Consider the following 24,629-nt stretch of genomic DNA (forward strand, 5'->3'; position numbering starts at 1 on the left):
TATACATTTTTTTCCTGAAAAAAATACGGTGGAATACAATCTTTAAAATTCCTTGTTCCTCATGTTTCTAATTTAGAAAAGCGTCTTTCTGTGACAATTAGTGGTTACTGTAATGATACACTATAAGATAAGGAAACATCAAAGTGCCATGGGGACTGATTTCCCTCTTCCGCATCTGTGCACTCTCCTCCGGCATGAATGAATTGACTCTGACCTTGTTATTTACTTCCTGGAAGTGAATCAGAAGTAATCTGACAAACACAAAAGAGAGGTAATGCGGTCTGACATTTCTTCATTTCCCTGTACTAACAAAATATTTCTGAATCCAGAAAGGTCAAGTGACTTTCAGAATGGTTTCTAAGTTAAAAATCTAACATGCAATTGACCTGAGCTCTCCCAGATTCTTTACCCTTGGGAAAGCAGTTGTAGAGGATGCCTTGACAAGTGGGTAAGAGACCAGATTCATGTGACAAATCTCTGTAGGCCATGCTCAAGACATACGAACAATAGCAATGTAGCAATGTCTTTCCTATCCCTTGTAAGTTTGGATTTTAAAACTATGAGAGGAAATGGAACAAAATCGGTGTTTTGCTATCCCTATACAGCCAGCATAGGTGTTGTAGGAATAGTCTGTTGAAAAAGGGCCTGAAAATTGTTGTGTTTTTTTTTTTTTGAATTGAATTTTGAATTGAAAAGGTTCAATTCCCCCACAGGGAGACAGACAGTGAGCCTTTTCTTAGCAGCCAGTGCAAGGTGATACAGAGCAATAGGTGAGAACTGAGGCAGGTGGGCTTGGCCCCTGAACAAAAGCTGTCTGACAAGCTTCGATTACTTTGAGGTGGTACTTCCAGTTCCTTTTCAGCTGCATCAAAATATCAGATATTATATTTTTTCCCTCCAGTATAAGAATTAAGGCGGGGAGGGTGGACAACCTTCGATTTATTTATTTTGAAAGGCACTGAATAAAAATATTCTTTTTGAAAGCACATGGGCAAAACCTGTGGACGCATCCATCCCCACCTAGGTGTAGCACCTACTGCTCTGTCTATGACAAGTTGCAACACGCCCTAATAAGAGAGAAACAAAACTCATCTTCTTTCCATTCTCCCTTCTCTTTGTACAAAAAGATGCATAAAACTTGTTTGGGTGGGACAAATTTCAGCGGCCTCTTTCAGGCTTGATCAGTGCTGCAAAACCTGTCTTGGTTATAATATGGAGATGCCTTGTGCTCCGATTGCCTCACTATTTTAAGCCTGCAGCATGGCAGTCTGTTGCCACATAGCCAGGTGAAACCCTGGGTGGGATTAGTGTTGCAGAACGTAGCTCAGCTCCTGTCTGCAGTGCAAACACCAGTTCTTCCTGCCAGGTTGCAGGACACAAGATTGTGTCTCACAGCTACATGGGCAAAATCTGTTCTTCTCCTTTTTCTTGTTAAACTGCATTCCCGTCCACTAATTTCAAGGATAATGAATTATTTGCTGATTTTAGTGAATTATCGTGATAGTAATGCTATTATCTATTCTGAAGGGTTCCGCAGTGACAAAAATTGATTCTTAGTGAGGCTGTTTAGTAGATTCATTAGATACCTAGCTCAAACTAACTTTCAACTCTGCTAGTAATGATTTTTCTGCAAAACTTGCTGTAAGTTGAGTTACGTCTTTACCTAATTCAATGTCTTGAATCATGATAATTAATCATGCTTTGTCTTTCTCGAAGCCTGTTGACTATCTTTCTGCAACAAAGTTGTTACATCCCTTTCTTTGGCAGAGGGCAGAGTAGTTTTTAGCCCTCTTGTCCCAGTAACCATTCTGGCTGGTGAGTCTCCTCCAGTTTCCATGATGTGTGGAGTGCCAAGGCGCATTACCCATCTGCTATGTATAGCACATATAGCCTCTGGGTGCTTTCCTGTTCTCCTCCTCCTTTTCCCTACTCCCTTTCATGCTGCTCTTAATGAGGTGTGCTGGGATGGCTGCACAGATTTTCCCAGTGTGCATCAATGCAAACATGGCTAAGATATATGCAGTATAAACAAATGTGGTTAGAAATGGCAGAAAATTTTCTGTGTAGATAGAAACTGAACCATGTTGTTTGGGAAACTGATTGTGCCTCCAACTAATTACAAAATAATTGAATAAGCAGTTATGTGTTGCCTCACTGCAAATTAAGTACCTGAAGCATGGTCTGTTTTCTAGTGCTGAAGTTTGCTTTGAAATGGAAAATGAGTAAAGTTTTGGATCCAGCTGGATCCTAAACTGTTCTTCAAGGTTCCTCACCCATTCCCTTTCTAGTTTAACCCAAGATATTCTTGTGTACGTGGAATATCATGCTATAAAATGCAGATTCTTGTTTGTATCATTTTATTTATATTTTACTCCAGAAAGGTTTATGTAGTGTGTCTATAAAAAGGCAATGCTGGAAAGTGAAGTTAAAAAATACAAAATACATTTTTTATGGCTGGAGAATTCCATTTAAAAGGAACATCATGAATGATAGCGCTTAATGCATTGTGATGTCCAAAGAAGTTTTTCCCTAATAATTCTGAACTAAGTACAACTCTTCAGGAGTTATCACCTTTACTCCTGAGATTGAGCCTGTGGTTTACTTTGGAGTGAAATCACAAGTGATTTCAGTGAGTTTTGCTCCAGCCTTGACCTCTTGTTTTACTTTGGCTTTAAGTGTTTTGATGTCTTTTGCTGCCATGCTTTCATGCAGTGGCAGCTGATGAGGGACATAACTGCCTCAGTAGAGATGAGCTAGTACTGATAAAATGATATCTTCCTTGATAACAAAGAGTATAAAAGGAAAATATGCTTGCTGTTGCTTCCCAAATTGTGTAAAGGTCCATATGCTAACAATGCCATGGTCATGCCAGATGGATCTGGGTACAGGCACTTAGTATTTGTTATTGCTGACAGCAACCATCAGTCCTTCTGGGTGTAACACGAGTGCCCTTTCTAATATGATCTTTAAAATGAGCTTGCACAGGTCTTTGGCAAGTCACTATGAGCTTGAGGCTCTGTCTTCTTTCTCCAGTAGCTTCTTCCTCCTGTGGTGTCTCCTGCTCCTGTATTAGTTCCTTTTAGAGGACAGAAGAGGGGAGCCCATGGCTATCGGGGTAGATGCATGTTTGCACAGCATAATGTGAGTGCTAGAGGCTCAGTGTTAAGAGCAGCTAATAGTTGTTGTGCTTAAAACATTTGCTAAAAACCTCTAAATTAATTCTCTGAAAGGTAAGCAGGTAATATTGTGGTTTTGATTTTTTTTTTTTCTAAACCAAATTTCAAACTGAACACCTTCAAAAGAGTGGGAGAAAAAACAAAAAAAAAAACAAACAACAAAAAAAAACTTTTTACATTTTACATTTTCAGAGTTGCTGGAGTTTGTCCATGATTCCCAAAGGGAAAAACAGTTCTTGTGCCAAATTCAGAAGGGTAGTAAGACATCTCATTTTAAACCTGTCCTTAGGGAAGTATGGATTATTACATGTTCTGACCAAACTAAATATTGTAGGAAAGAGGGGTTGGTGTTTTCTGACAGGTTACTCCTCATTTGTGAGCAGTGCTGCCATCCCAACTTTCTTCTCTGTCACATAACTTCATGTTAACTGTTCTTTCATTTTGCTCCAAATTCTTCAGTATAAAATTAATTACCAGCTTCCCTCTATTTTAAGAGGGGGAAGAAAAAGGCGTAATTCAGCAGGATTCTTGACATTTTAAAGAGAAATGGAAAAGGCAGGAGAGTGCATTTCAAAGTCAGTAATTGATGGAATTTCTATTCAGGGAGGAGTTTGGCTTGTTTGGTGCAACTTGGCTGCAGAAATATGCATCTTGTTATTTTGTGTGTGTGTATTTATTTAATGTTTGGCTGTGCATTGTAAGGTTCCTGCAAAATTCCTCTTAGTTGTGGCTGAGGACATATTAAGCAGGTAAGTGTGAATTTAAATGCAGAATAATGTAGCTTGGTTGAGTTTGGCTAGCTCAGCTTTTAATTGGAAATAAACAGGAATAAAAATCAGTAATTTGACTAAAGCTTGAATCTCTCTTTGGACAACACAAGCAACTCTATGTTGAAAAGGAGAGATTGCTGAGGGGTTGTGTTCTTTGCTAGGTATCTGAAACAATTTACGATCTATCATTGGTCACTGAGTAATAGCTTGGATGGTATTGGAAATCAGCTTTCTCTTTAGACACCTAGGAAAACAAAGTGCTCAGAAGTTCAAGGAATCTGGAAGACAAAGCCGTCTTGTGAATACAGAACCTGGGAACATGCATGGGCAATGAACTGTAGTCTGAAGGAGCTGAGAGAGGAAAAAGAGTTTTCTTCTGCTGGTTCACTCTGCAGCCTTGAGCACTTCTTTTGTCTCAGGTTTGGGCCTCAGAAGATTACCTATCTAACTCATGACAGTCCAGCATTAGCTGTGGTGCTAACCTGTCTGCACAGCGTGTTTTTGAATGTGTGACTTAAATAATTATGTGACGATACGTGCGTGTGCTTTAGAGATGGTTAATTTTTATTTTTTAATTTTGGGATTGTGAATATATTGAGCAACAAATGCTCTAAAGCCCAGATTTTGAAAGAAATATCATAAGCTTATTTCAGCTTCAGAGGCTGACTTTCACATTTCCTGCTGTGTAGGTGATTAAGGGTTGTTTTTGTACAGTACTACAAAATTTTCTATTCTTGGGCTGGGCATTTCTGCAAAAGCTCACTGAGAGTGATGGTACGGATAATTTAAGTCAGAGGTGAGCTGACTACAGCAGTTGTATTTCAGAGAACTCTGTGCCCTGAACCTTAAGTTCCAGTTGCATATGCTCTTCATATATGAATAATGAATGTACAGGCAGGACCACATGAAAAGACTGTATAAGAGCCTGTAAAAATAAATAAATAAATAAGTAGATAAAGTGTGAACTGAGGATATCAGAATGTGGCAAGTCACAACGTTATTCCACTTATGAAGACTTCTTTTTGGTAAGGTTTGTGTTGGTGGTATGGATGATAGTGGAAAACCAGCCCTGTTGAAAGGCTGGGGGAATAGCTTTCTGTTTTTTTTTTTTCAGGACTTGAAATAAAAGATACCTTAGTAGTAACTGAGAAGAGAGATTAAGTGTCTAAAAGCTAAAAATCTACATAACTTTTTAATACCACTAAACATGAAATGGGTCACTGCCCATTCCAGTAACTTTGGGGAAAAATAACTCTGAAAGTCAAAAGTATTTCCGAGTGCAGTGACACTATGTGCCTAAGATGCAACTTCCCCCCATGTTTCTGGTTAAGTTCGATGTAAAGTGCTTGCTTCCTTGTGCCTTGCTCTGTGGAACACTAATCAGACAAAGCAGGACAAACAGATTAATTTATTTTTTACTGGGAGCTACACAGTTCACCAAAAGTTTAAAAAAGTAAAAGAATAAGTAGTGAATCAGATGACCTTCTCTTTTGTATGAGTTACTAGCTGTGGGGAGAATACCTCTTCAGACAGCAATGGCTGTCTTTGATCAGGACAGGGAGGATTTATTTTTATTTTTATTTTTATTTTTTTTGGGGGGGGGAGGCTGGGAGTTTTTAACATTCTGAAAGGCTTTTGTTTTGTCACTATTTTTTAAATCCCAAATGTAAGTTATGGGAGTTTCTATGTAGTAATGATGTGGTTAAAGTAGTTTACAATAGGGAATGTGTTGATATACAGTTAATCTGTACTGCCTACGGCTGTTTTTGTCTCTGTAAACCTCAATAAATACAATGGTTGGACTGAACAAATTAATAACTTTGGAAGAGCAAAGAGCTGCAGTGAATGCGCCAGAAACTTGCAGTAGACATTGGTTTGTTGCAGATGGCTTTTGCTGCCTCACAAGATAACTTATATTATAAAAGAAGAAAACCTTTGCTTTTTTTTTTTTTTTTTTTTTTTATTAATAAAAATATTATTTTGTAGGGTTTTAATTCTTTTTTTGTATTTGCTCCACTGAGTGCTTTGGAAAGACCTTTGGACTCAATTTTTATATTGCATTGTAGATATTATTACAGCATCATGTTTTGCCAGTGTTCCCTTCAGAGCAGTGAGAAGTGATGTCCATAAAGTGTATTAACAAATCAGTGAAAGGAACTGTCATTCACATTCATTAAGCAGTCCCTTGTCATTAGCAGCTAATAGAGGTCTTGCTGCACGGATCACATCTGGGGTTGCCCCCTTGCCTTTGTCACATTTTTGCTGTGGAGCTTAGCCCACCTCGACACCACCAGGTGCAGTGCCCAGGCACAGGTACTGTGGTGGTGGCAGTGCAGCAGACAGCTCTTTCAGGGCTTATCCTGTGTTCTTGAACTCATCAACAATGACATGCTGACAGCATCCTCATCACCGGGGTTACAAAACACACACCTTTCTTGAGCACTAGGCTTAAAAACTAAAAGTCCTTGTTTTCTTCTGTAAACATTTAGCATATATTTAGACTCCACTCCTGAAAAAAAAGGCAGGGGGAGTGTGAATTTTCAGCTGAGAAGTTTCCTTGTGTAGGTGAGCACTGGGGAGTTGTGCCACGGAGACAAGGAAGGCAGTAGGAATGCACACTTTGGAAAGTGAGAAATGCTACCACATCACGTTGCTCTGCAGAAAGCTGGCCTGATGGAAGAAAAACATCTCTGCTATGCTGGTGAAGTGAATCATTTGAGTAAGACTCTGAGCCAGAACCTGTGCAAAAATGGGACAGAACTGCATGGTAATTATATGTTTTTTATTTTTATTTATTTCTGTTCTGACATGCACTGTTTTGTTCTTCACACATAGCAATTCAAGAAAGTGCTGCATGCTGGGTTTCAGAATACAGTTGCAAAAGCCAATCTAACTCTTAGGCAATGGAGAGTGAAATGTAAAATTATCCTCTTTAGTTGTAGGAGGCAAAATCTATTCATGTGTAAGTCCAGAAGCATATTATTTTAGTGGATAGACCTACAAGCACATCCAAGATCCTCGGTTCATTCTCTTGCTCAGTGATTGTAAGCAATAAAAGCTGTTTTTATCAGGCTATTGTTAAACTCAGGCACCTGTGGCCTGCTTTTGCTCCTGTGTGATGAGGAACAGTTAGAATCCCTGCAGAGAGTTTTTTGAGCACTTCTGTATGGAGTACTAATAGCTGTTAATATACCCTAAATGTGATTGTTTTCTCTCTCCTCATGGGAAGCAAGGGATTCTTTTGTTCTTGACTCCAGCATGCTGTGCATATTAAAAATGTGCATGTTTTAAAAGGGAAAATACTGTTTGCCTACAAACCACTGCTATGTTTCTGTTGCTTAAACTGAGAGTTTATTTTCTGAAATGGCAAATTGTGCAATTCTGGAGGAGATTTTTGGGGTCACTTCCCAAAGTCCCATGACAGCTTTGCAGAAGAAAGGGATTGTTATACCTGCTATAATGAAGCTTGTTTGAAGGACAGGACTTGTGCTCCGTACATGTAGTATGCACTGTCCATTAGGTGGCTCTGTTATGGTATATGGTACATACGTTTTCAACTACGTGCAGGCTAACGTTAAAAGGTGTTAGCTGTATTTGTGTCCTGTCACACAGTGACAGCAAATCTAGAGGGCAAAACTTCAGACTCTCTTACTAGCCAGCAGGGTTTTTTTTTGTTTTGTTTTTGTTTTGTTTTGTTTTGTTTGGGGGGGGTAGGCTCTTGAGCATCTCTGCAAATACTGCCCTATCTTGTCTTGCTCCTGTTGTTTACAAGCTGTCGTCTGTTACTCAGTCTCTACAACTGAGATTGTGAGATAACTGGAAGATAGCACTGTTGCCTGTTCCGAGGCACTGAAAGATATACGGTTCCACTACAAAAACTGTCCTTTTCATAAGAAGCTGAGAAGGTAACTAAAGCACAAGGATTACAACTCCTTCCTAAGTGGAGGAAGGCTGCTGCAAAACTCAAACTGTTTTCTTGCTTGCTCTCAAAATTAAAATCTGGTTTCGATTTTAATTTTGAATGAGGCAGCCGCATCCAAAGCACCAGGTGATATATGTGCCTTTGAATGTGCAGGCATGATGGAGCAACCATTGAACAGAGTAATCCTTCCTATTCCACTCCTTGGGCAATTAATCCTGGAGAATACTGATTACAAATCAAACACGTGATAATTATCACATGCACTGTTACATGCTTTGTCCCTGATGGTTAGGCTGACTTGTAGAGTGACTGTCCTCTACACAGATGGAACACTGCTGCAGCTGCCTACCACAAGGACATGGGCACTGCCCAAGGTCTGGGAGAGGGGCGTAAGATCAAGGCTGAGCCTTATAACCCCACCAGCATCACCCCCAGGGCAGCAATATTGCACAGCCTCAGGCTTTTTTTCTATGCATTATGGATCCCTTCCTCAGATTCCATATCTGTGGGAGCCCAAGGAGAAGCCTCAAAGCATTGACTTGCCTTGGCCATGTGTTGTGCGTGGGACAAACAACCGCTTTTTTTGGGGGGGAAGGGGGAGGTTGAGAGTGGAGGTAGAAGCTTCCTGCTGGTTCCTCCTTGTTTCCTCCAGAGTTAGTGAGCACAAGGAAGAGTAGATGGGGCAGTGGGGAGGTGTTTGGCTGGCAAAGAGGTGCAGCAACTCACTTACACATGCACAAATGACACTCAGTGGGGGAAGAGGTCCTCGAGGAATCAGGGGCTTTTCCCTCATCAGCCATTCATATCAAATGTCTTTCTGAAGGAAAGTAGGACTGCTGGCTTAGGTTTCTGTAAGGGAGGAGATAAACTTGAGAAGCTGAGATCCTGAGAACCTCATATCAGTGGCAAACCAAAGACAAGCTGCTAGGGCAAGTGTTATTTCTTGTGGGTTTGGTGCCTTACCAAGGACAGAGTGGAGATAACTTCTGTTTCTGTTTCAGCAGACATATAAATCTATACCAAATCTGGTATGTGTGTGACTTTCTGCATCTTCTGAAACAACGCATACAGGTGCACATTCTATTTAACTCTGCCAAAATGGTTTAATTTTTGAAAAGCAGCTTGTACTCTGCCCTCATTTGATACTCTGCACAGGATATGCAAGAATATAATAGGTTTGCTGTATAGCTTTAGTCATTGCAGGCTAGCACTTGACAACTATTTCACTGGATGGGAGGATTTTTTTTTTTGTTATGAAAATTTAGTTGTTTTTTCATCAGTGTTCTGCTTTATGCTTCAGAGCATTTTCATAAATCTTTTTAAACCTGTCACCAGATGCATATATTTATATAATGTATGAAAGAAACAAAACCTTAGGCACACAGTCATCACGGGGGAGTTAGTTTAAACTGTCTACATAGGAAAGATAATTTGGCAGCTTTATTGTACTTGTGTGGGTTGAAAGCCATGGTTTTTTTCTGTTAATATTGCGCTTACTGCAGACTTGATTCTTAAAGAGAATTATCTGAACAGTGCTGTTCTATGTTTTGGACAGCATTAAGGATAGAAACAGGAGAAATGTCCTTGTTACCTGTCTTTGTATTAGCCTTAGCTAATACTCAGGTTTGTGCCTGAGTTTTTAGTAATAAGATGTTAAAAGTTGCATCCTAATGTTGTCTCTGAGTCTGTATTGGCATCTTGATGAATTCCATTGGTATCTCTACAGTCTCCTGGTATTTATGCACAGAAGCACAACTAGTTTCCAAGTTAGTAACAAGTTTTGAAACTTGGCTGTAGGGTATCGGAAGCAGAGCTCACTTCATGCTGAAAGCATTAAAGGCAGTGATATATGGTGGGAAGGTTCCCAGGCTTTCCGAGCCATCTGTATCAGCACTGCCAGAAACGTTTTTGCTAGTGGGGGGAGAAAGTGGGAGTGGGTGGACCTTGGCATTCATTTGTGGACCACTGATGATTACAACCTGGAATTAGGAGGAAATCTGAGGTACACCGTGCTGCTTCCCCTCTGCCACGGAGAACCTGAGTGGGCTGGGTTCCAGTCTGCTGTTGCAGACCTCCTGGAGGTCCACAAAGCCCCCTCAGCCCCACTGCTCTGTAGTGAAGCTGGCTCCATCATGCTGTCTCAGTACTGTAACTAATTCCTGGTGCCTCCAGAGCTGTGCACAGAAGCCAGCCTCGTGAGCACAACATTCATTGGTTGTCACTGGGTCATTCTTGGTTCTTCTTCTGTGCCTGACTGCAGAGTAAGTCTACAAACCTGACAAGAGGTAGTGTGGATTTATCTTATCACTGTGTGATACTCTCTGTTGAGCAGCTTGTACTTATGAATGTAGTGATTGTGTTCATGGTCCCTCCTGCATGTCACACAGCCTCTGTTGGCCCCTGTGGAGCAATGCCTATGCAGTTCTGCTCAGCAGCACCCACTCAACACAGTGTCACCCCAGGGTGCTCCACACTCCCTCCTTCCCGTTGCCGTGGTGCTTCTCACACCTCCCAGCAATGTCTGTTTTACAGGGTGAAGCATCTGTCTCATCGTTCACAAAATGTCCTGAACAAATCCAAGGAAGATTTACAGCCCCTGAGACAGATACCCCACACAGACTGATTTGTTAGCCACCAGGTGCCAGGCAGGGCTGCCACAGTTCCAATTGGTGTGGGAGGAGAATTGCTCTTTACCTAGTCTGCACTGGATTGTAAAATAAATTGTGGGATTAATACCACACAATATTAATACTATACAAATATTCTGCCCCAGCTTCAATGCCATGTGCAAGTGAATTAGTTCAAGGGTTGGGAGGTGACTCACCAGCCTTCTGCTAGCCACCCCGTCTCCTGGTACAGAAACCACAGGGGCCAAGCTGGGCTGAAGGGTGAATAAAGTTGGGTTTCATAAGCTTGTACAGTAAGTGCAGTTACTGGAACCTAGATATTTGCCCCATGGCATTTGTGGTGAGGATACAACTAACATCAGGGGTGGGAGTCCTGCACTGCACATCCGAGTCGTGCTGTTTGATGCCCCTCTGCATGTGGGCAGCTGAACTGCTGCTGGTCCAAAACTGGTGGCCAAACTGTGGGCTGCCCCTAGAGCCCCTGAGGGAAATAAGCAACCTCATAAGCAACCTCACATCCACAGAGGGTCTGGGACAAGTCTGCAGGGCTGTTTGTGCATGACAGCCACTGAGAGTCAGAGGGCAGGCAAAAAATGCTCCAGAGTCTTGGCTTTCCTGTAGGGCTCTGCCCTTCCCGTACCAAAAGTCCTGGCACACGCTGTAGGTAGTTCAATAGCAGAAAAAGGTGTAGCGTGGAGAAATCATCATGATGCATGGCTTAGTGAGGAAGAAAAGCCAAGAATTAACAAAGCGAGCTTTGGAGGTTCCCAGGAGTTTCTGTAACAGCTGTGACAGCAAGCAGGAGCCAGCAGCTTGGCAGCAGCGAGCACCTCTGTTTTTCTCAAGAGCCAGGCTGCTTTAGGAGCTAAGCTATCAGGTAGTATCTCTGTAAATCTGCCCTGAAGGATGTTCTCTCTCTCTCTGCTCAACAGGATGGCCTCCTTTGCAAACACTGTTTTTCATAATATGCTGTGTATATAAATAAATCATGCTAATTAGAAAGGTGAGCAGATTTTCCTCTCATCTGAGAAGAACAAATTTTCCATACAATATGCTGTGGGTGCAAAAAGGGCCTTTTTTTTTTTTTTTTTTTTTTTTATTCATCATTGTTAATCCCTGTACTTGCAGTGTTTTCCTTATGAAATATAACTTAGGTTAATTCCTTAGTAAAATACCCTATTTGTAGATAAACAATCCCCCCCGTCCCCCAAGACAAGTTCTGTCTGTGGGCACTCACACAACCTGATGGAGAGCTAGGCAAATATTTCCATGCCTTTGAAATTTACTTAGCAATTCTGGATAAGTTTTGGCATGTGTCTGTGGAGATAGGATACAGAACTTGTGTCTCCTTTGAAATGTAGTTGCAAGTCACTTGGAAATGCTGTGGTGATTAAAAAATAATAATAAAAAATGCCATCTGGAAAACTTTGAGAGAAGTGCAAGCTCATCACACTTTTCTTAGTCTCTTTCCAGACTTGCAGAGTTAAGCATGCATTTGTCCATAAAAGGGCGAGGTTGAGTACTTAGAAATAACACAGTCATTTTAATCCACTTCTGTTAATAGCTGGTAGTAAAAGAAACAAACTAGAGTGGTGGTTTCCCTTAATTACTTTATACTGCCTTATTTATGTAGGTGTGGCTGCAGTGGATCAAGGTCCACAGGGTTCTGTCTGCTCTGACAGTGCCCAGAGAAGAAGATAGGAATAGGGCAGGCACATTATGCATTCCCACAATGTACTCCAACCTCCTGCAATTTGTGGTCCAGAGCTTTCTCAAGCCAGAGGATTTTTATTTTTTTTTTATGATTATTAATTTTCAGTAGCCCTTGGTGCACAAACCCATTGTATTTTTCTTCCATCAGGTTTTTAAATGTGTGTAGGTTTTTAGCATGGTAAACAGCCAGTGGCAAGGGCTTTCATAAGTTATCTGTATGTTGTGTGAATGTACCTCACTTTCACTTTTTCTTTTTATTGTGCCTGGCATCCCCAAGTTTTTGCTCCCCATATATCTTTTCCAAAGCATACATTTAATATACCTTTCCATTAATGGAATTTTCAATTTTACTTCATACAAACCATTAATAATAATAATAATAATTTTAAAAATCTTTATTTACACTGAAAATTAGGTGTGTTGGTGTAAATTGTATAGAACTTCTACCTCTTGCCCAATATTCTGTTGATAGGGTACTGGGAATACTGGAAAAATAACTAGTTTCCCTTGCTGTTGCCAGATGCATGTTGTTAAACTGGTAAAAACATGATCATGAAACTCTTAAATAATTTTTTGTATCCCATTTTGAAGTCTTTTGAGTATTTCTAGCCTTGCAAAAAGGAGGAGGAGAGCAGGAATCTAGGAGATCCTGTTCTGTTTGTGCATACGTTAGCAGAGAGATGGGGAGTTTTACATATTTAACAAAGAGTTGTTTCTTTTTTTGTAGCATTTGGTAGTCATTGTTGAAGTATGAGAGAGAAGGAAACATGACTGTCTGTCAGTGAAATTCCTCTCCCTCCTTGCTGCTCAGGTTTGGTCTCTTAATTGTGATGATATCATCAGTGTCACTACTCATCAGCTCTGCCTTCAGATGATGAGACCTGAATTTCCAATGTGGTGAGCTGGGCAAGAAATTAACAAGTCTTCCTTCTTCCCAGACCACAAAACTAGTTGTGTTGCCCGCTCCTCCCTTTATGGCTGACCACCTTTTACATAGGACTTACTAGTAGGGTGCAATGCCACTGAGAAGAGCCCTTGCTATCAAGTGGTCCAAGTACTGCCCTCTGTGCTGCGACCAGGTGGCCACCGAATGACTAGCCTGGATATGGGCATGGCAGAGTGGAGCTGTGAGTAAAAGTAACGTGTCCTATGTGTCCTAAATTCAGGGTGACATCTGACTGCTGGAGTCTGACTTTGGCTGTAGCCTCCTTTACTTTTCAAAAAGTTGGAAAAGGTGAGTCTTTATGTAAAAGGAAAGAAGGGGGAGGGGGAGGGAACAAAACTGTAGGCAATGGATACATTCAATTTTAGATGAATTGTTCCTGTTGCTGAAGGAAAACAGATCTGTAAATAGATGTGACTCCTGCCTCGTCCCCCCACGGCAAGACTTGGTTTTCTGCTCACAGATGTGACTGGGTGTACCCAGTGGCTGTCAGTGCTGTGGACTGGTTAGTTACCCTGCATTCTGTAGTGTCATCCACTTCCCTGAAGCAAGCTTGAGCTTTGTAATTCCTCTTGAAATGAAAGTGCCAGACTGGGGCATGTCCACTGATCAGTGATCTGGCCTTTCAGGGCTGTTCAGAGGGTGAGCAAAGTGTCACAGAAAGCAACCACTTTCCATGCTGTTCAAATCTACACAGGCACCACAGCTTTTCTCCCAGTGATTTTAAGGGCACAATGCAGAAAATCTCTAGCAATTGATCAAAATGGAGAATCACTCTCAGACTGTGCCAGTAGCACAGTATTTTTTTCCCCCTCAAAAAAGTCAAAAAAGTTTGAGACTCGTGGTATGCAGGACCACATGTTCAGAACCTTTCCACACCTGTGTGTTTTCAGTAAATTGATGTATTTTGTTAACGATGAAGCCAAACAACTTCACATTCTGTTCTGGGATGCCACTGAGAGACACCATCCCAGTCTGCAGCCCCAGTGTGATAAGGAAGCTCATGCAGAAGACTGTGGTTCTGAGGACAGTCCCCTTTCCCCAGCAGGCAAACCACTTTGGTTGCTTTCAAAGAGGTGTGAGCAAAGTAACTGAGTGCTGTGCATGAAAGCTGCAGGTAGGCAGGCTTTTTTGGACACCAAATCTTCTGGTATAATTTTGATGACTAAACTGGAGCATAACAAAAAATGAAAATGGCACTGAGCTGGCTGATGATTTAAGGCTTTGTACTGGGAACTTCTAAAAAGCTGGATGCTTTCAGCAGGCCTGCAGAGGCATTGCTATACCCAGTGTGAAATGCAGACTACGTGGGATATTAGCGTCTGTATCTCAGGCACCTAGTCTAGAAAACGGGTTTCAGTATTTATCCTTTATGACGTGATGGAGGGTAGAGGCAGATTCCTGTACAGGGTGAGTTACGGCATTCATGGCCAGGTTTAACTCCTGGTGCTGGTTCCTTCTGACAGCAACCACAGCCAGCGGAGCTTTGGCTTCAGACGCAGTGTAATGATTAGTGTAACACGCAAATAGTAATTTTGTTGTAACATCTGCCACCCTCTTGGGGTGAGGCTGCATGTTTTCCCTCTGGGCTGACACTTGCTGGATGCATTTCATTAGGTTCCCAGACACACCCTGGTTTCTGTATAATTGGTGTGCTTATTAAAAAAGCCAGCAGAAAAACCTCTCCTGTTCCCAATACCCAATTTAATAATAAACTCTCATTTCTGCCTGTGAACAAGTCTTCATCTCCCTGAGATCTTTGGGTGCTGTGGTCTGCAGATAAGGACATAGAGATGTGTCAGCTATTGAATAGAAAGGAGAGGAAAGCTTTACAATTATTTCCCTTCACTGGTACCTGTGGGAGAAACACACCATCAACCTTCTCACTTAGAACTTTTTTTTTTTTTTTTTTAAATAAAACCCAATTCTTAGCACTAGATGGCAGTGTGGATAGGTCTAAGGTAACCTTGTTTTACTTGCAAAAGTTGTAAGAAAGACAGTAAATGGTGTTCAGCATAAAAATCATTCTGCAGTGACGAAAAGAGCACCATTTACTGCTTGCCTGCCACACCTCGATGTTGAGGAGCAGTGGGTATTCCAGGTCTGAAAAACGTTGGTAGGAGGTGCCCATACTCAGAATTGCAAATCATTGCATTTTTTTTTTCCTTTTCATTACCTCCTCCTGCCTCTCTGAAGAGCTGAGGTCCTGCAGGGCTGAGTATTCATCTACTCACTTTTAAAGATGAACTGGTGCCTGTGCTGCCCTCCTGCCTACATTGCCCACGAGGAGGATTCCACTGAAGGAACAGGGACAATTGCTGAATCCTTAGAAGTGTGCTAAAATTATTGACTATGATTGCAGATTCCTGGCTAAATGTTGGCAGCGGATAAGTAGGTATATCAAGTGCTGATATCTTGAAGGAGCTGTCTCAAGGTGCAGTTATTAAAAGTATCATCCTTTTGTATATAAAATATTAAGCATAATAAATAAACCTAGCTACATAACAAGATGTTTGTCCTGTATCTGGGGGTCAACGTGAGATTAAAGTCCCTGTGACTGCTGATAATCTCTTACTGAAATTCAGTAGTGCTACTTAACACTGAAAGGAATTGGAAGGGCAGACCTGAGTGAGAAGTGGCAGTGGAATTTCTTTTCTCAGGAACCCATTAGAGGCTGGAAAAGGTAAAGGTCCATGTTCTTCTGAGCCATTCATGACAAAGCATGTCTGCCTTTCTGATGGTTTAGTTTGTGTGTGTGTTCTCTTTAAGACCTGCCTACCAGGAGAGAGAAGGGATTCTCTGTGAAAGGAACCCACGATTATCAATGACAAATCCACTTACAATTTAATCTTAAGTTAGAGAAAAAAAAAAAGGTGCTGTAAAATGTAAGAAATTGTTTTGAATTTTGCACAGGAGATTGTTTAAGTATTATGCAGAAACCTCAGTGGAAAACTTTTATTTGTCTTGCTTACTCAAAACTGTATTTCACTAGGTGTTCTGTGGTACGTCATTTAGCTCTCATAATCCAAATAATAAATTAAAAGTAGTTAATTGAGACTGATTATCAGAAAGGTTTAAGGCCATGTTAATTATATTGGTGGGAGAGTGAATTATGAAATTTTTAATTTCAAAAAGACATCCAGTATCCAGATACTCTTATGTAGTAGTGACAGAATCTTTCCTGAAGGATTTGTGCAAGCTGTATGAAATAAGGGTTGGAAAACAAATCATCAGACAGTCAACAGCAGGAATAAACCTTGGCTTGCAGAGTATCAAATCTGACATCTATGAAGCAGAAGCTAATTAATACATGTAATATTGTGTGTGTCTACTTAACAAAAGCTTTCAAATTAGAACACACCTATTTTTTGTAACAATACTGAAAAGAAGGAAGCAATTTGGAGAAGAATAAAATTATTTAATTTATGTTTTTGACCTTGGCAGTCTATTTAATGTAAAATGTTTTAATACTCAGGGGTAGTAAAGTAGAAATAAAATGGTCAGAAGAAGCTCCTTAACTAAAAGCTTTATTTCTCTATTTGAGGAGTCTGTATTTTCACTTTACTCTTTCAGATGGCTGATGGTTAACACATTGGATTATTCCTTAATGCAAATTTATCCAGTCCTTTATCCGGAGTTTATGCACTAACTTATCCTGTTGGAATGACTAGCTATTTCTTTTTTCCATTGCTCTTTAGCCATGTTTCTATATTAATGTTTCTTGGCCTGTGGCAGAAATTACCATGTGGTACGGGATAAATTTGATGTTCAAATGCAAATATAATTTTTTAGATGGGAAAAGAAAATTGGATTATATTTATGGGTGTTCTGTAAGTGATTGAGGGGGACACAGCTGTGAATTTGTATGTATTTCTGTATCAGGAATGAAAACTGATAAAATATTGATGCTCCATCACAGCACTGTTCTTATAGGCAGAGATTTAATTTTTATCTCTGGGAAGACATGGCATGCAAATTAGGAGCATGGACTCTACAAGGCAACTTCTTATACACTTCCTCCATGCTGAATAGCAAAGTTAGAGGACTATGTCAAATAATTACCACTTGAATGTGAAACTCTTATCTTGCCACTGCAGGGAATCTTTGTGGTTGGAAAAGGGCCTTCTTGTTGTAAGTAGAAGATAACTGAAACATAGACAAAGATTAGCCTCTTTCTGAAGGAGCATATTACTTCTAAACTCAACCTGTGATATGTTTGCTGCCCCACTAAGCATATCTGGCAATTCTCATGGCTGCTGGGCAAGGTTGCTACAGGTCTGTAATACTGCTAGTACCCTCCTGCTTTAGCTTCCTCCTCAAATGCGCCTCTGCTACAATTCACAGCCATGCTGAAGGTTGCAGTCCTTCATGCTACTAGTAAAACTGGGCTTCCACACACTTACAAAATCTCTCGTCTTGCTAAACTGTTAATCTAATTAGCATACTGGTTCAGTCAGAGACAAAACTCCTTCACCTGTAATCGTGATAAGAGGCTGTATGTTTCTGTTAAATTGCTAAGGTTTTGCTTAAGTAAGGAATAAAAAAATGTTGTATACTTACCATATTGTTTTGAGATAGATAACCAGGTTGTAGCCGTAATATACGGTCAGATCAGTGTACATTTATCTAAATGTCTTGCTATCTTTCTGAAATGAATAAACAGTGGCAGGTTTCATTAAAAAGTTATGAAATACATACTGGGTAAATAATGCCGTTGGGCTTGTCAATAAACTCCATGGCATGAGGAGGAAGTATGCTTATATTTTCACCTTTTTTGTCTGTTTTCTATGCATGACGTATTGGAAAGGGATACTAAAAGCTGGTCCTACTACTATTTTTGATCTCCTTCTTTATGTAGAAAAAAACTGGCATTTCTTTCTTGTTCATGATCTCCTCTATCAGCATGTTCTACAGTATTTGCACTGAAAACATTCTGGGGGAATACTTCTAGAAAACTGTTTCCCTAGGGCTGCTTATTAAGAATCACTGCTATTGGTTTCACTCCACAGTAGTAAACAAACAAAAACCAAACCTCAACCTCTCCTCCTATTTTGGAGTGACAGACGACCTTAAAAAGAGCTAACGGTGCTGATGAAAAAGTTGTGGTCTACCGAAGATAAATGAAAATACATACATGCTATAATATAAAAGTTACAGAAAATTGGGTAATAACTGGTTTGCATTATGCCATAACCACTAGGCTGAGCGTGCTCCAAGTCAAGTATATTTATGTGAGTAACAAAGGAGGAATTTGTTGATGGGAACAATTGCTAAACTCCAGTGCTTTGACGAGGGGCAAAAGGAAGCTTGATTTGTGAAACTGGCTCACTGATGTGAGAAGTCTTTAAGTAGCAAAGCCTTTGTGGAAGAAAAGGTTCAATTATGCCAAAGTAAACTCTGCCTAGTGCTCTCAGCCCAGATTTTTGGGAAATTTTCTTGATTATTGGTTGAATTAGTTTGAAATGAAGAAGAGGAGAGGTTTCTCAAGCTCTAGCCATAGTGCTGAAAAATGAGATTTATGGTCGTTTCTACCTATCTGTTGATGATTAACCATTTTGTAATAAATAACATTACAGTCAGTTTTTGGACTGTCTTTGCCAGTTTTCAAGTTAAGTTGAAAAACACTTTTACAGTCTGATTGGAGAATGAACATATATATATATATCCCTTTCTTTCCCCACCCTTCTACCTTTTTTTTTTTTGAAAGTGCTGAAAATGAAGACTGTTCAGTGGAATGCTGTCATACCTTGCAAACTGTCAGGCATCTGTAGCTGGATGAGTTGGTCAGCACTTTGAATGCTTTGCCCAGGGGCTGACCAGGTTTAGAAAGTGAGTGGCAGAGATACAGTGGACAGCTTTGAAGGCTTCCCCATTCCAGCTGAGTTGTTGCAGGGCAGCATTTCCCGAGTCACAAACCTGGAGTGTTTTTCTAAAATCTATTAGACTTTTAAAACTTTTCATGGAAATGCCAAGAAATAATTTCATGTCAACTTAAGTCTATCTATGCTGGAAATAGGATGGGCTTTTTAAAATGGAGCTGGTGAAATCACTTCATCTGATTAAAAGCAAGCAGAAAAAACTAAGCCCAACCCTTCTCACCTCCCTCCCAAAACCAAACCAAAACAAACCTTCTGTTTGAAAGAGGGAATAAAATGCTCTTGAAGACTTCAGTCTGAAAGTTTTGGTTCAATTTGTCTGCCAGTTGCTGGGCAGTTTATACATATGTTATGCACTAAGAAACAGGCCAGCATTAGGATAGCCACATGGATCCTGTGGGAGCTCTGGTTCCACAGTGTGAGCACGGCAACATCTCCGAGCCTGGACTCAGCACTGTTGTGAATTTTCTGAAAGAAAACCAGTTGGCTTGGATCAGTGCTTGCACATTTCTACTGCTAAGGCATGGGAAAGCTGGGTGTTTGTGCATCCAGTATTTAACCTACTGTTAACCATGACACTCTGTGAAAGAGATGGGAATATATCTTGGTGCAGTTGGCATTAATTTTTGGTTCATCAGCTGCTGGTACCCACTGATTAAAGCTGAAATAAATGTCTGGGCTGGAGGGCAGGACTTGGAAGTGGTGATGAGTCTTGCTTGATGAGTCTTGGTGCTGATGAGTTATGAATCCCTTTTACCATCTCTTGTGAAACTCTTCCCCTAAAGCCATGGGAGGCATACAGGCTGTTTTCTAACAGCCCAATGAAAGAGTGAAGCTAGAGATGCTGCTTTCCTGAACCTGGGGCTGACGCTCTCTCCCAGCATCACTGCTGAACCCTGCTTATGGCAGCACTTGACAGAGCCACCATCTCCAGAAGGTGCCTTCTGGATGAGTTATGCAGCCAACTCTTGCCATCCACTGCCTATTAGTTAAGTAGTTAAAAAAAAAAAAAAAAAAAAGTATCAGGTGGCATGCGGGTAAAGGCCTGTCTGGTGACAGCAGGTTTTGTTTGTTTTTTAAGCACAAAAAAAAAAATGAGTATAGTTTTCTGGATATTTGTTCTTGAAAGACCAATGTTTGCAAAATAAAGTGCTCTGAATTTAGAAAATGCCAATGCTGCATATTTTCTTATGTACTAAAAGAAATAAAGAAAATAGGACCACACATAAATGCCTATTCAGGAAAGATTTGCTTGTATAATGCCATCACCCACAGAAGATGTGGAAAGCACAACTTACAGATAGTTGGGTCAAAATTCAGAGGGTTTTAAAGGAGTGTAAAGGTGCAGAATGTACATTTACTATGACGTTAGCCTAAATCTCTTAAGACTGTTTTTCATATAAGATGTAACTGCATTGGTATATTCATGCCTCTTGAAAATCAAATAAGATCCTCATCATTACTGCCTCTCATCAACTGAGGAGGTTCCATGGGTGGGTAGAAAACATTCCTGCCAAAAAAAGTCACACCTCTTGGCCTGGTATGCATCTCCCTGTCCTGTTTTACTTTGAATTGTGTGGTTTGGGAATATTAGGCAGTCTACTGCAACACCTGTGGTGTAGGGGCAGGAAGTGCAATCTTGCCAAGAGCAAACGTATTTGCCTGCTTGCACCCAGATAAAGACTCAAAATTTTTCTGAAGAAAATTTGCTAAATCCAACACAAGTCTGCTGCAAGCTAATATGATATGCCTCCACTTCATAATATGCACAAATAACGTTCATTTAATCAGTAGATCTGTTAAGGTCAAGAATTGTACTGATTAGGAAATAAAGAGTAAAGACAATAAATCAATAAAATTAATATATAATCTTGTCTAGGATTAGAGATTTGTGTGAGAGAAATAACCGACGGGAAATGACTGAATCATGTTCACAGGGAGATTTGGTTATCTTTTATTCCTGTTACTTATTCTTCCTACTTCTAACCAATGCAAATTTCCACCCATGCAGTAACTGCAAACTGGTGCACAGCACAGTTGGCCCTGAGGGATACTGAAAGGTCTGTCTGTTCCTGATCATCCCTTTAATGGCTGTTATTCATGCAGAGGGATGCACTGCTGTGCCCACCGATAGTTTTTGGCAAATTTGGGAATGAACTGGGAAGGTTCCACCTGATGGTGATCAGAAGCCACCCGCCTTGACACCAGAAGCTGAATAAAGATCTAATTTAATGGCACAAACAGGACTGAAGTGTTGTGGCTTGAATGTTTAAAAGTGAATTTTTATTGCCATTAAGCAACATTTGAACGCTGAAAAGGATGATCTCATTAGCTTCTTAATGAGGTCACTTTTTGGAATTAAGGAAGTCTGGTAAAAAGTGAAAAGTTGCTTTTTTTTGTAGACAGTGTAATCACCACTGGGTATGTGGGACAGAACTTTTGTTCATGTGGAAATGAGCTTGTTTTGTTATGAAATACCCTGTTTTGGTGTAATACTGAAATCTTACTCCAAGATGCTGTCTTGCATTGTGGTCATGTTGTTCAACATTTGATTTATGTATACGTAGACCTGCCACTTAGCTGTCACTCAGCAATACCATGCAGAATTGCAAGTGCACTGTGGAGAGTGAGTATGACCCATTTTTGGAGACTTTCATTAGCCATGACTGGATTTTGATTGGTATTCAGCTTTGCAGCAGCTCATACTGGTTAGACTAACTGCTCAGCACCATAGATGAAAGAGCTCAAGAATGTGTCACCCTCGTAACAGCGATGACACAGATGAGCACAATGGCTTGTGGAACATGTTTTTCTACAGTATTTTGTACTGAAAGATGAATGGATGAAACTAACAATCTTTTCGAAGGAGTGTCCTAATATCTTTGCGCTGGTTGCTGTCTCTGATTTTTTCTCCTTCCTTTAGAAACAGACAAACTGATTAATGTCTAACTTCTAATTATCTTAAAACTCAGTCTGCAATATTTATTTTTACTGCAGCTAAGACCTTGAAAGCTGTTCACAGGGAGAAATTAATTATGTCTTTAGACAGTAGCTGCTGTTTCTTGTCATCATGAGTCAACACTAACCTGGAATAGGTATCAACATTTTAAAATAAAATGAAATTTATATTTGCAGATAATATTCATATGCATAGAGTGCTTGCAAGTCCTACAGACTTCTTTTTTAGTGATTTATCTTCATTGTTGCTTTTGAATGATATTTTATTATTGCAGTACTATAAATAAGTACTATCTTACAGCTCCTGGCAAGGCTGTATGATGTGTTCACAGGTATAGAGAGTATAGGAAATGACTGCTGTTGTCCTCTCTTGGCTTGCGTGCTGAGAACCCAATGTTCTCCAGGCAGTTGCATTCCTTCTGCTGCCATTGATTGTTTCAAGTGAATAAAACAAAGTGGAATTTCTTGAACTTTTTTTTTTTTTTTTTTTTTTTTCCCCCCCACCTTTATTGCTTTTGCATTCCAAGCAAATAACTGCTGCTGAATGTTATGCCTCTTCAGGCTTCTCTTTCCCACATACTTGCTAATTGGCACTTTTGGCAAAGTTTGTATGTCTATTAATCTTTTGGGGCATAGCAGCCACATGCAAAATGCTTCCATAGGGGAGGTGATAGAGCAGCGCTCACATACACAGCTGTGCTTATTTGGATGTGAGCTAAAAACTGCCCAGCTCCAAAATATGCTGCCATAAGTGAGTGCAAACAGAGCAGCTGTAGGTCACCACACACAGGGAGACAGGCTTCATGTGGCTGTAGGCACAAGGCGAGCTGCCTCACGATCTCAGCAGAGAGGAGTCTCAGCTGCACATGCCACAAAGAGCCAAGCATTTGCATGTTCCACTGAGCTCAGGGGGAGGCAATGGCAGGAGGCACTGTGGAAAGTCAGTCAGGACTTGCTTCTGCCCTCAAAATATTTATACATCTTTATAACCCTCATGTCAAAAGCCACCTCTTACTTAAAAAAAATCCCATTAGTTATGCAACAAGAAATGTTGCTGTTAATGTTGGTGTGAAAAAAAAACACTTGTTTTAATAGCTTTTTATGGTCCTTCTCTTCCTGCACCTGGTAGCTGACTAGATAACTGAGGGGGATATTCCCATCTCTTGGTGCTTGGGGATTCCCTGTTGTAATTATCAGTGGTTTTCTAAGTACACTTTGAAAGTCCTCCTGTTGGTACTGCAACTCCTCCATGAACTTCCTCAGTAAATACTGAGTGCCTTTTGAAATTCTTCAGTCTGTTTTGTAGTTAAAATGCTCACCAAAAAGTTAATCTTTACTTACTCTTTCTATTGCACTTACTTAAGAATGTACACTGGTGTCTGAGATGCCATTATGTGGTAGGGGCTGGTGACTTCCTTGTGATACTCTGCAGCATGCTAAATCCTACCCCGCTTTTTTTTTTTTTTTTTTTTTTAATGCCACAACCTACAGATCTTGGCAATAATCATAATTACCTAGTTATTATTCTGAAGCAACTGTTGTTGCATGATTTATGCACCAAAGGCAAACACCACAATACTCTTAAAACAAGTTTTGAGTTGGTTTTTAGTTGAGCAGATATAGATGCATACAAAGCTGTCAGATTTTATGCTGCAGCTACAGGACTTCAAGGGTAAAGCTTGCAGTCTTTCAGTTCTTTTTTGTTTGTTTTTGTTTTTATTTTTCTCAGCCATAGTTCATGGTGAAGAATGTAGGGTGACTTAGCATGTCAGTCTGGGAGATGTACGGTGCTCGCTATGGCTTGACCCAGCAGCATAGATCTAAGCTAGGTGCTTGCTGTCTAGTCTCTTAATTGTTTTGATAGGAGACAAACCAAGGTAAACTGAAGAAGATTCCAAAAGAGTTTAGCTATTTACGTGCCAGTTATCTTTCTTAAAACTGGCCTGTAAGGAACATGCCTTACATCACAGCTGCTCATGAAAATAATGCTTGATGGTGTGTCCTTATGGGCTCATGTGCCTGAGCTGTCATATGATGAATTTTTGCTATACTGAGAAGGGAACTAATACTGGCTTCCACCCTTTAAGAACTTTATTTTGATGCGTGACCTAGCTAGCCCTTTCTCATTCTTGGTAATGTCCTATTTTCATATCAGTCAGTATTTGGTGTGATGGCAGCAGGTAAGAAGCATACTGCAATCTGTTCACGTCCTCAGATATGAATGTCATCTGTAACTTTAATCTTTTTTGTATTCTTTTTTCCCCCATCCTAGATGGGTTGTAAAATAATTAATATATAACAAAAAATGAATGATTGAATTACATTTAGTTACATAAACATAGTATAGTTCTTATTTTTAAATCTCTGATTTAAGAATTTCAAACTGTGTACAACATTTCACTACTCAATTTCTCTTCCACAAACTTTGCTGTAGCATTGTCTGGTATTTTGTCTCCCTTTCCTTCCACTTTTCTACTTGAATGAAGCAGATATCCCTTTAATGTGCTGGAGAAGTTGTTTTCCTATTAACGAGCTAGTATTTCATACCAGTAGTTTTGTATTTGTGGAGGTAATGTGTAACAGCCTTTGTACTCTGCACTTTTGTACTTGCTGAAAATCAAAGCATGTTTTTCTCAGTCAGGTG

General features: G+C 40.2%; 1 protein-coding gene across 3 annotated transcripts in view; it reads left to right on the forward strand.

Annotated features, from left to right (window-relative positions):
* Window positions 1–24,629, forward strand: part of KANK1 (KN motif and ankyrin repeat domains 1) — a 105,793-nt gene that overhangs the window by 16,983 nt on the left and 64,181 nt on the right. The window contains exon 1 of one of the 3 annotated variants that reach the window (XM_082783456.1): window positions 6,587–6,713. The exons of the other annotated variants lie outside the window; for them this stretch is intronic. The gene's annotated coding sequence lies outside the window, so the exon portion shown is untranslated. Of the gene's footprint in view, window positions 1–6,586; window positions 6,714–24,629 lie in introns of those variants that run through there. 3 annotated transcript variants of the gene reach the window in all.

This window comes from Aythya marila (genome assembly GCF_965140915.1).
Source record: "Aythya marila genome assembly, chromosome: Z".
NCBI lineage: Eukaryota > Metazoa > Chordata > Aves > Anseriformes > Anatidae > Aythya > Aythya marila.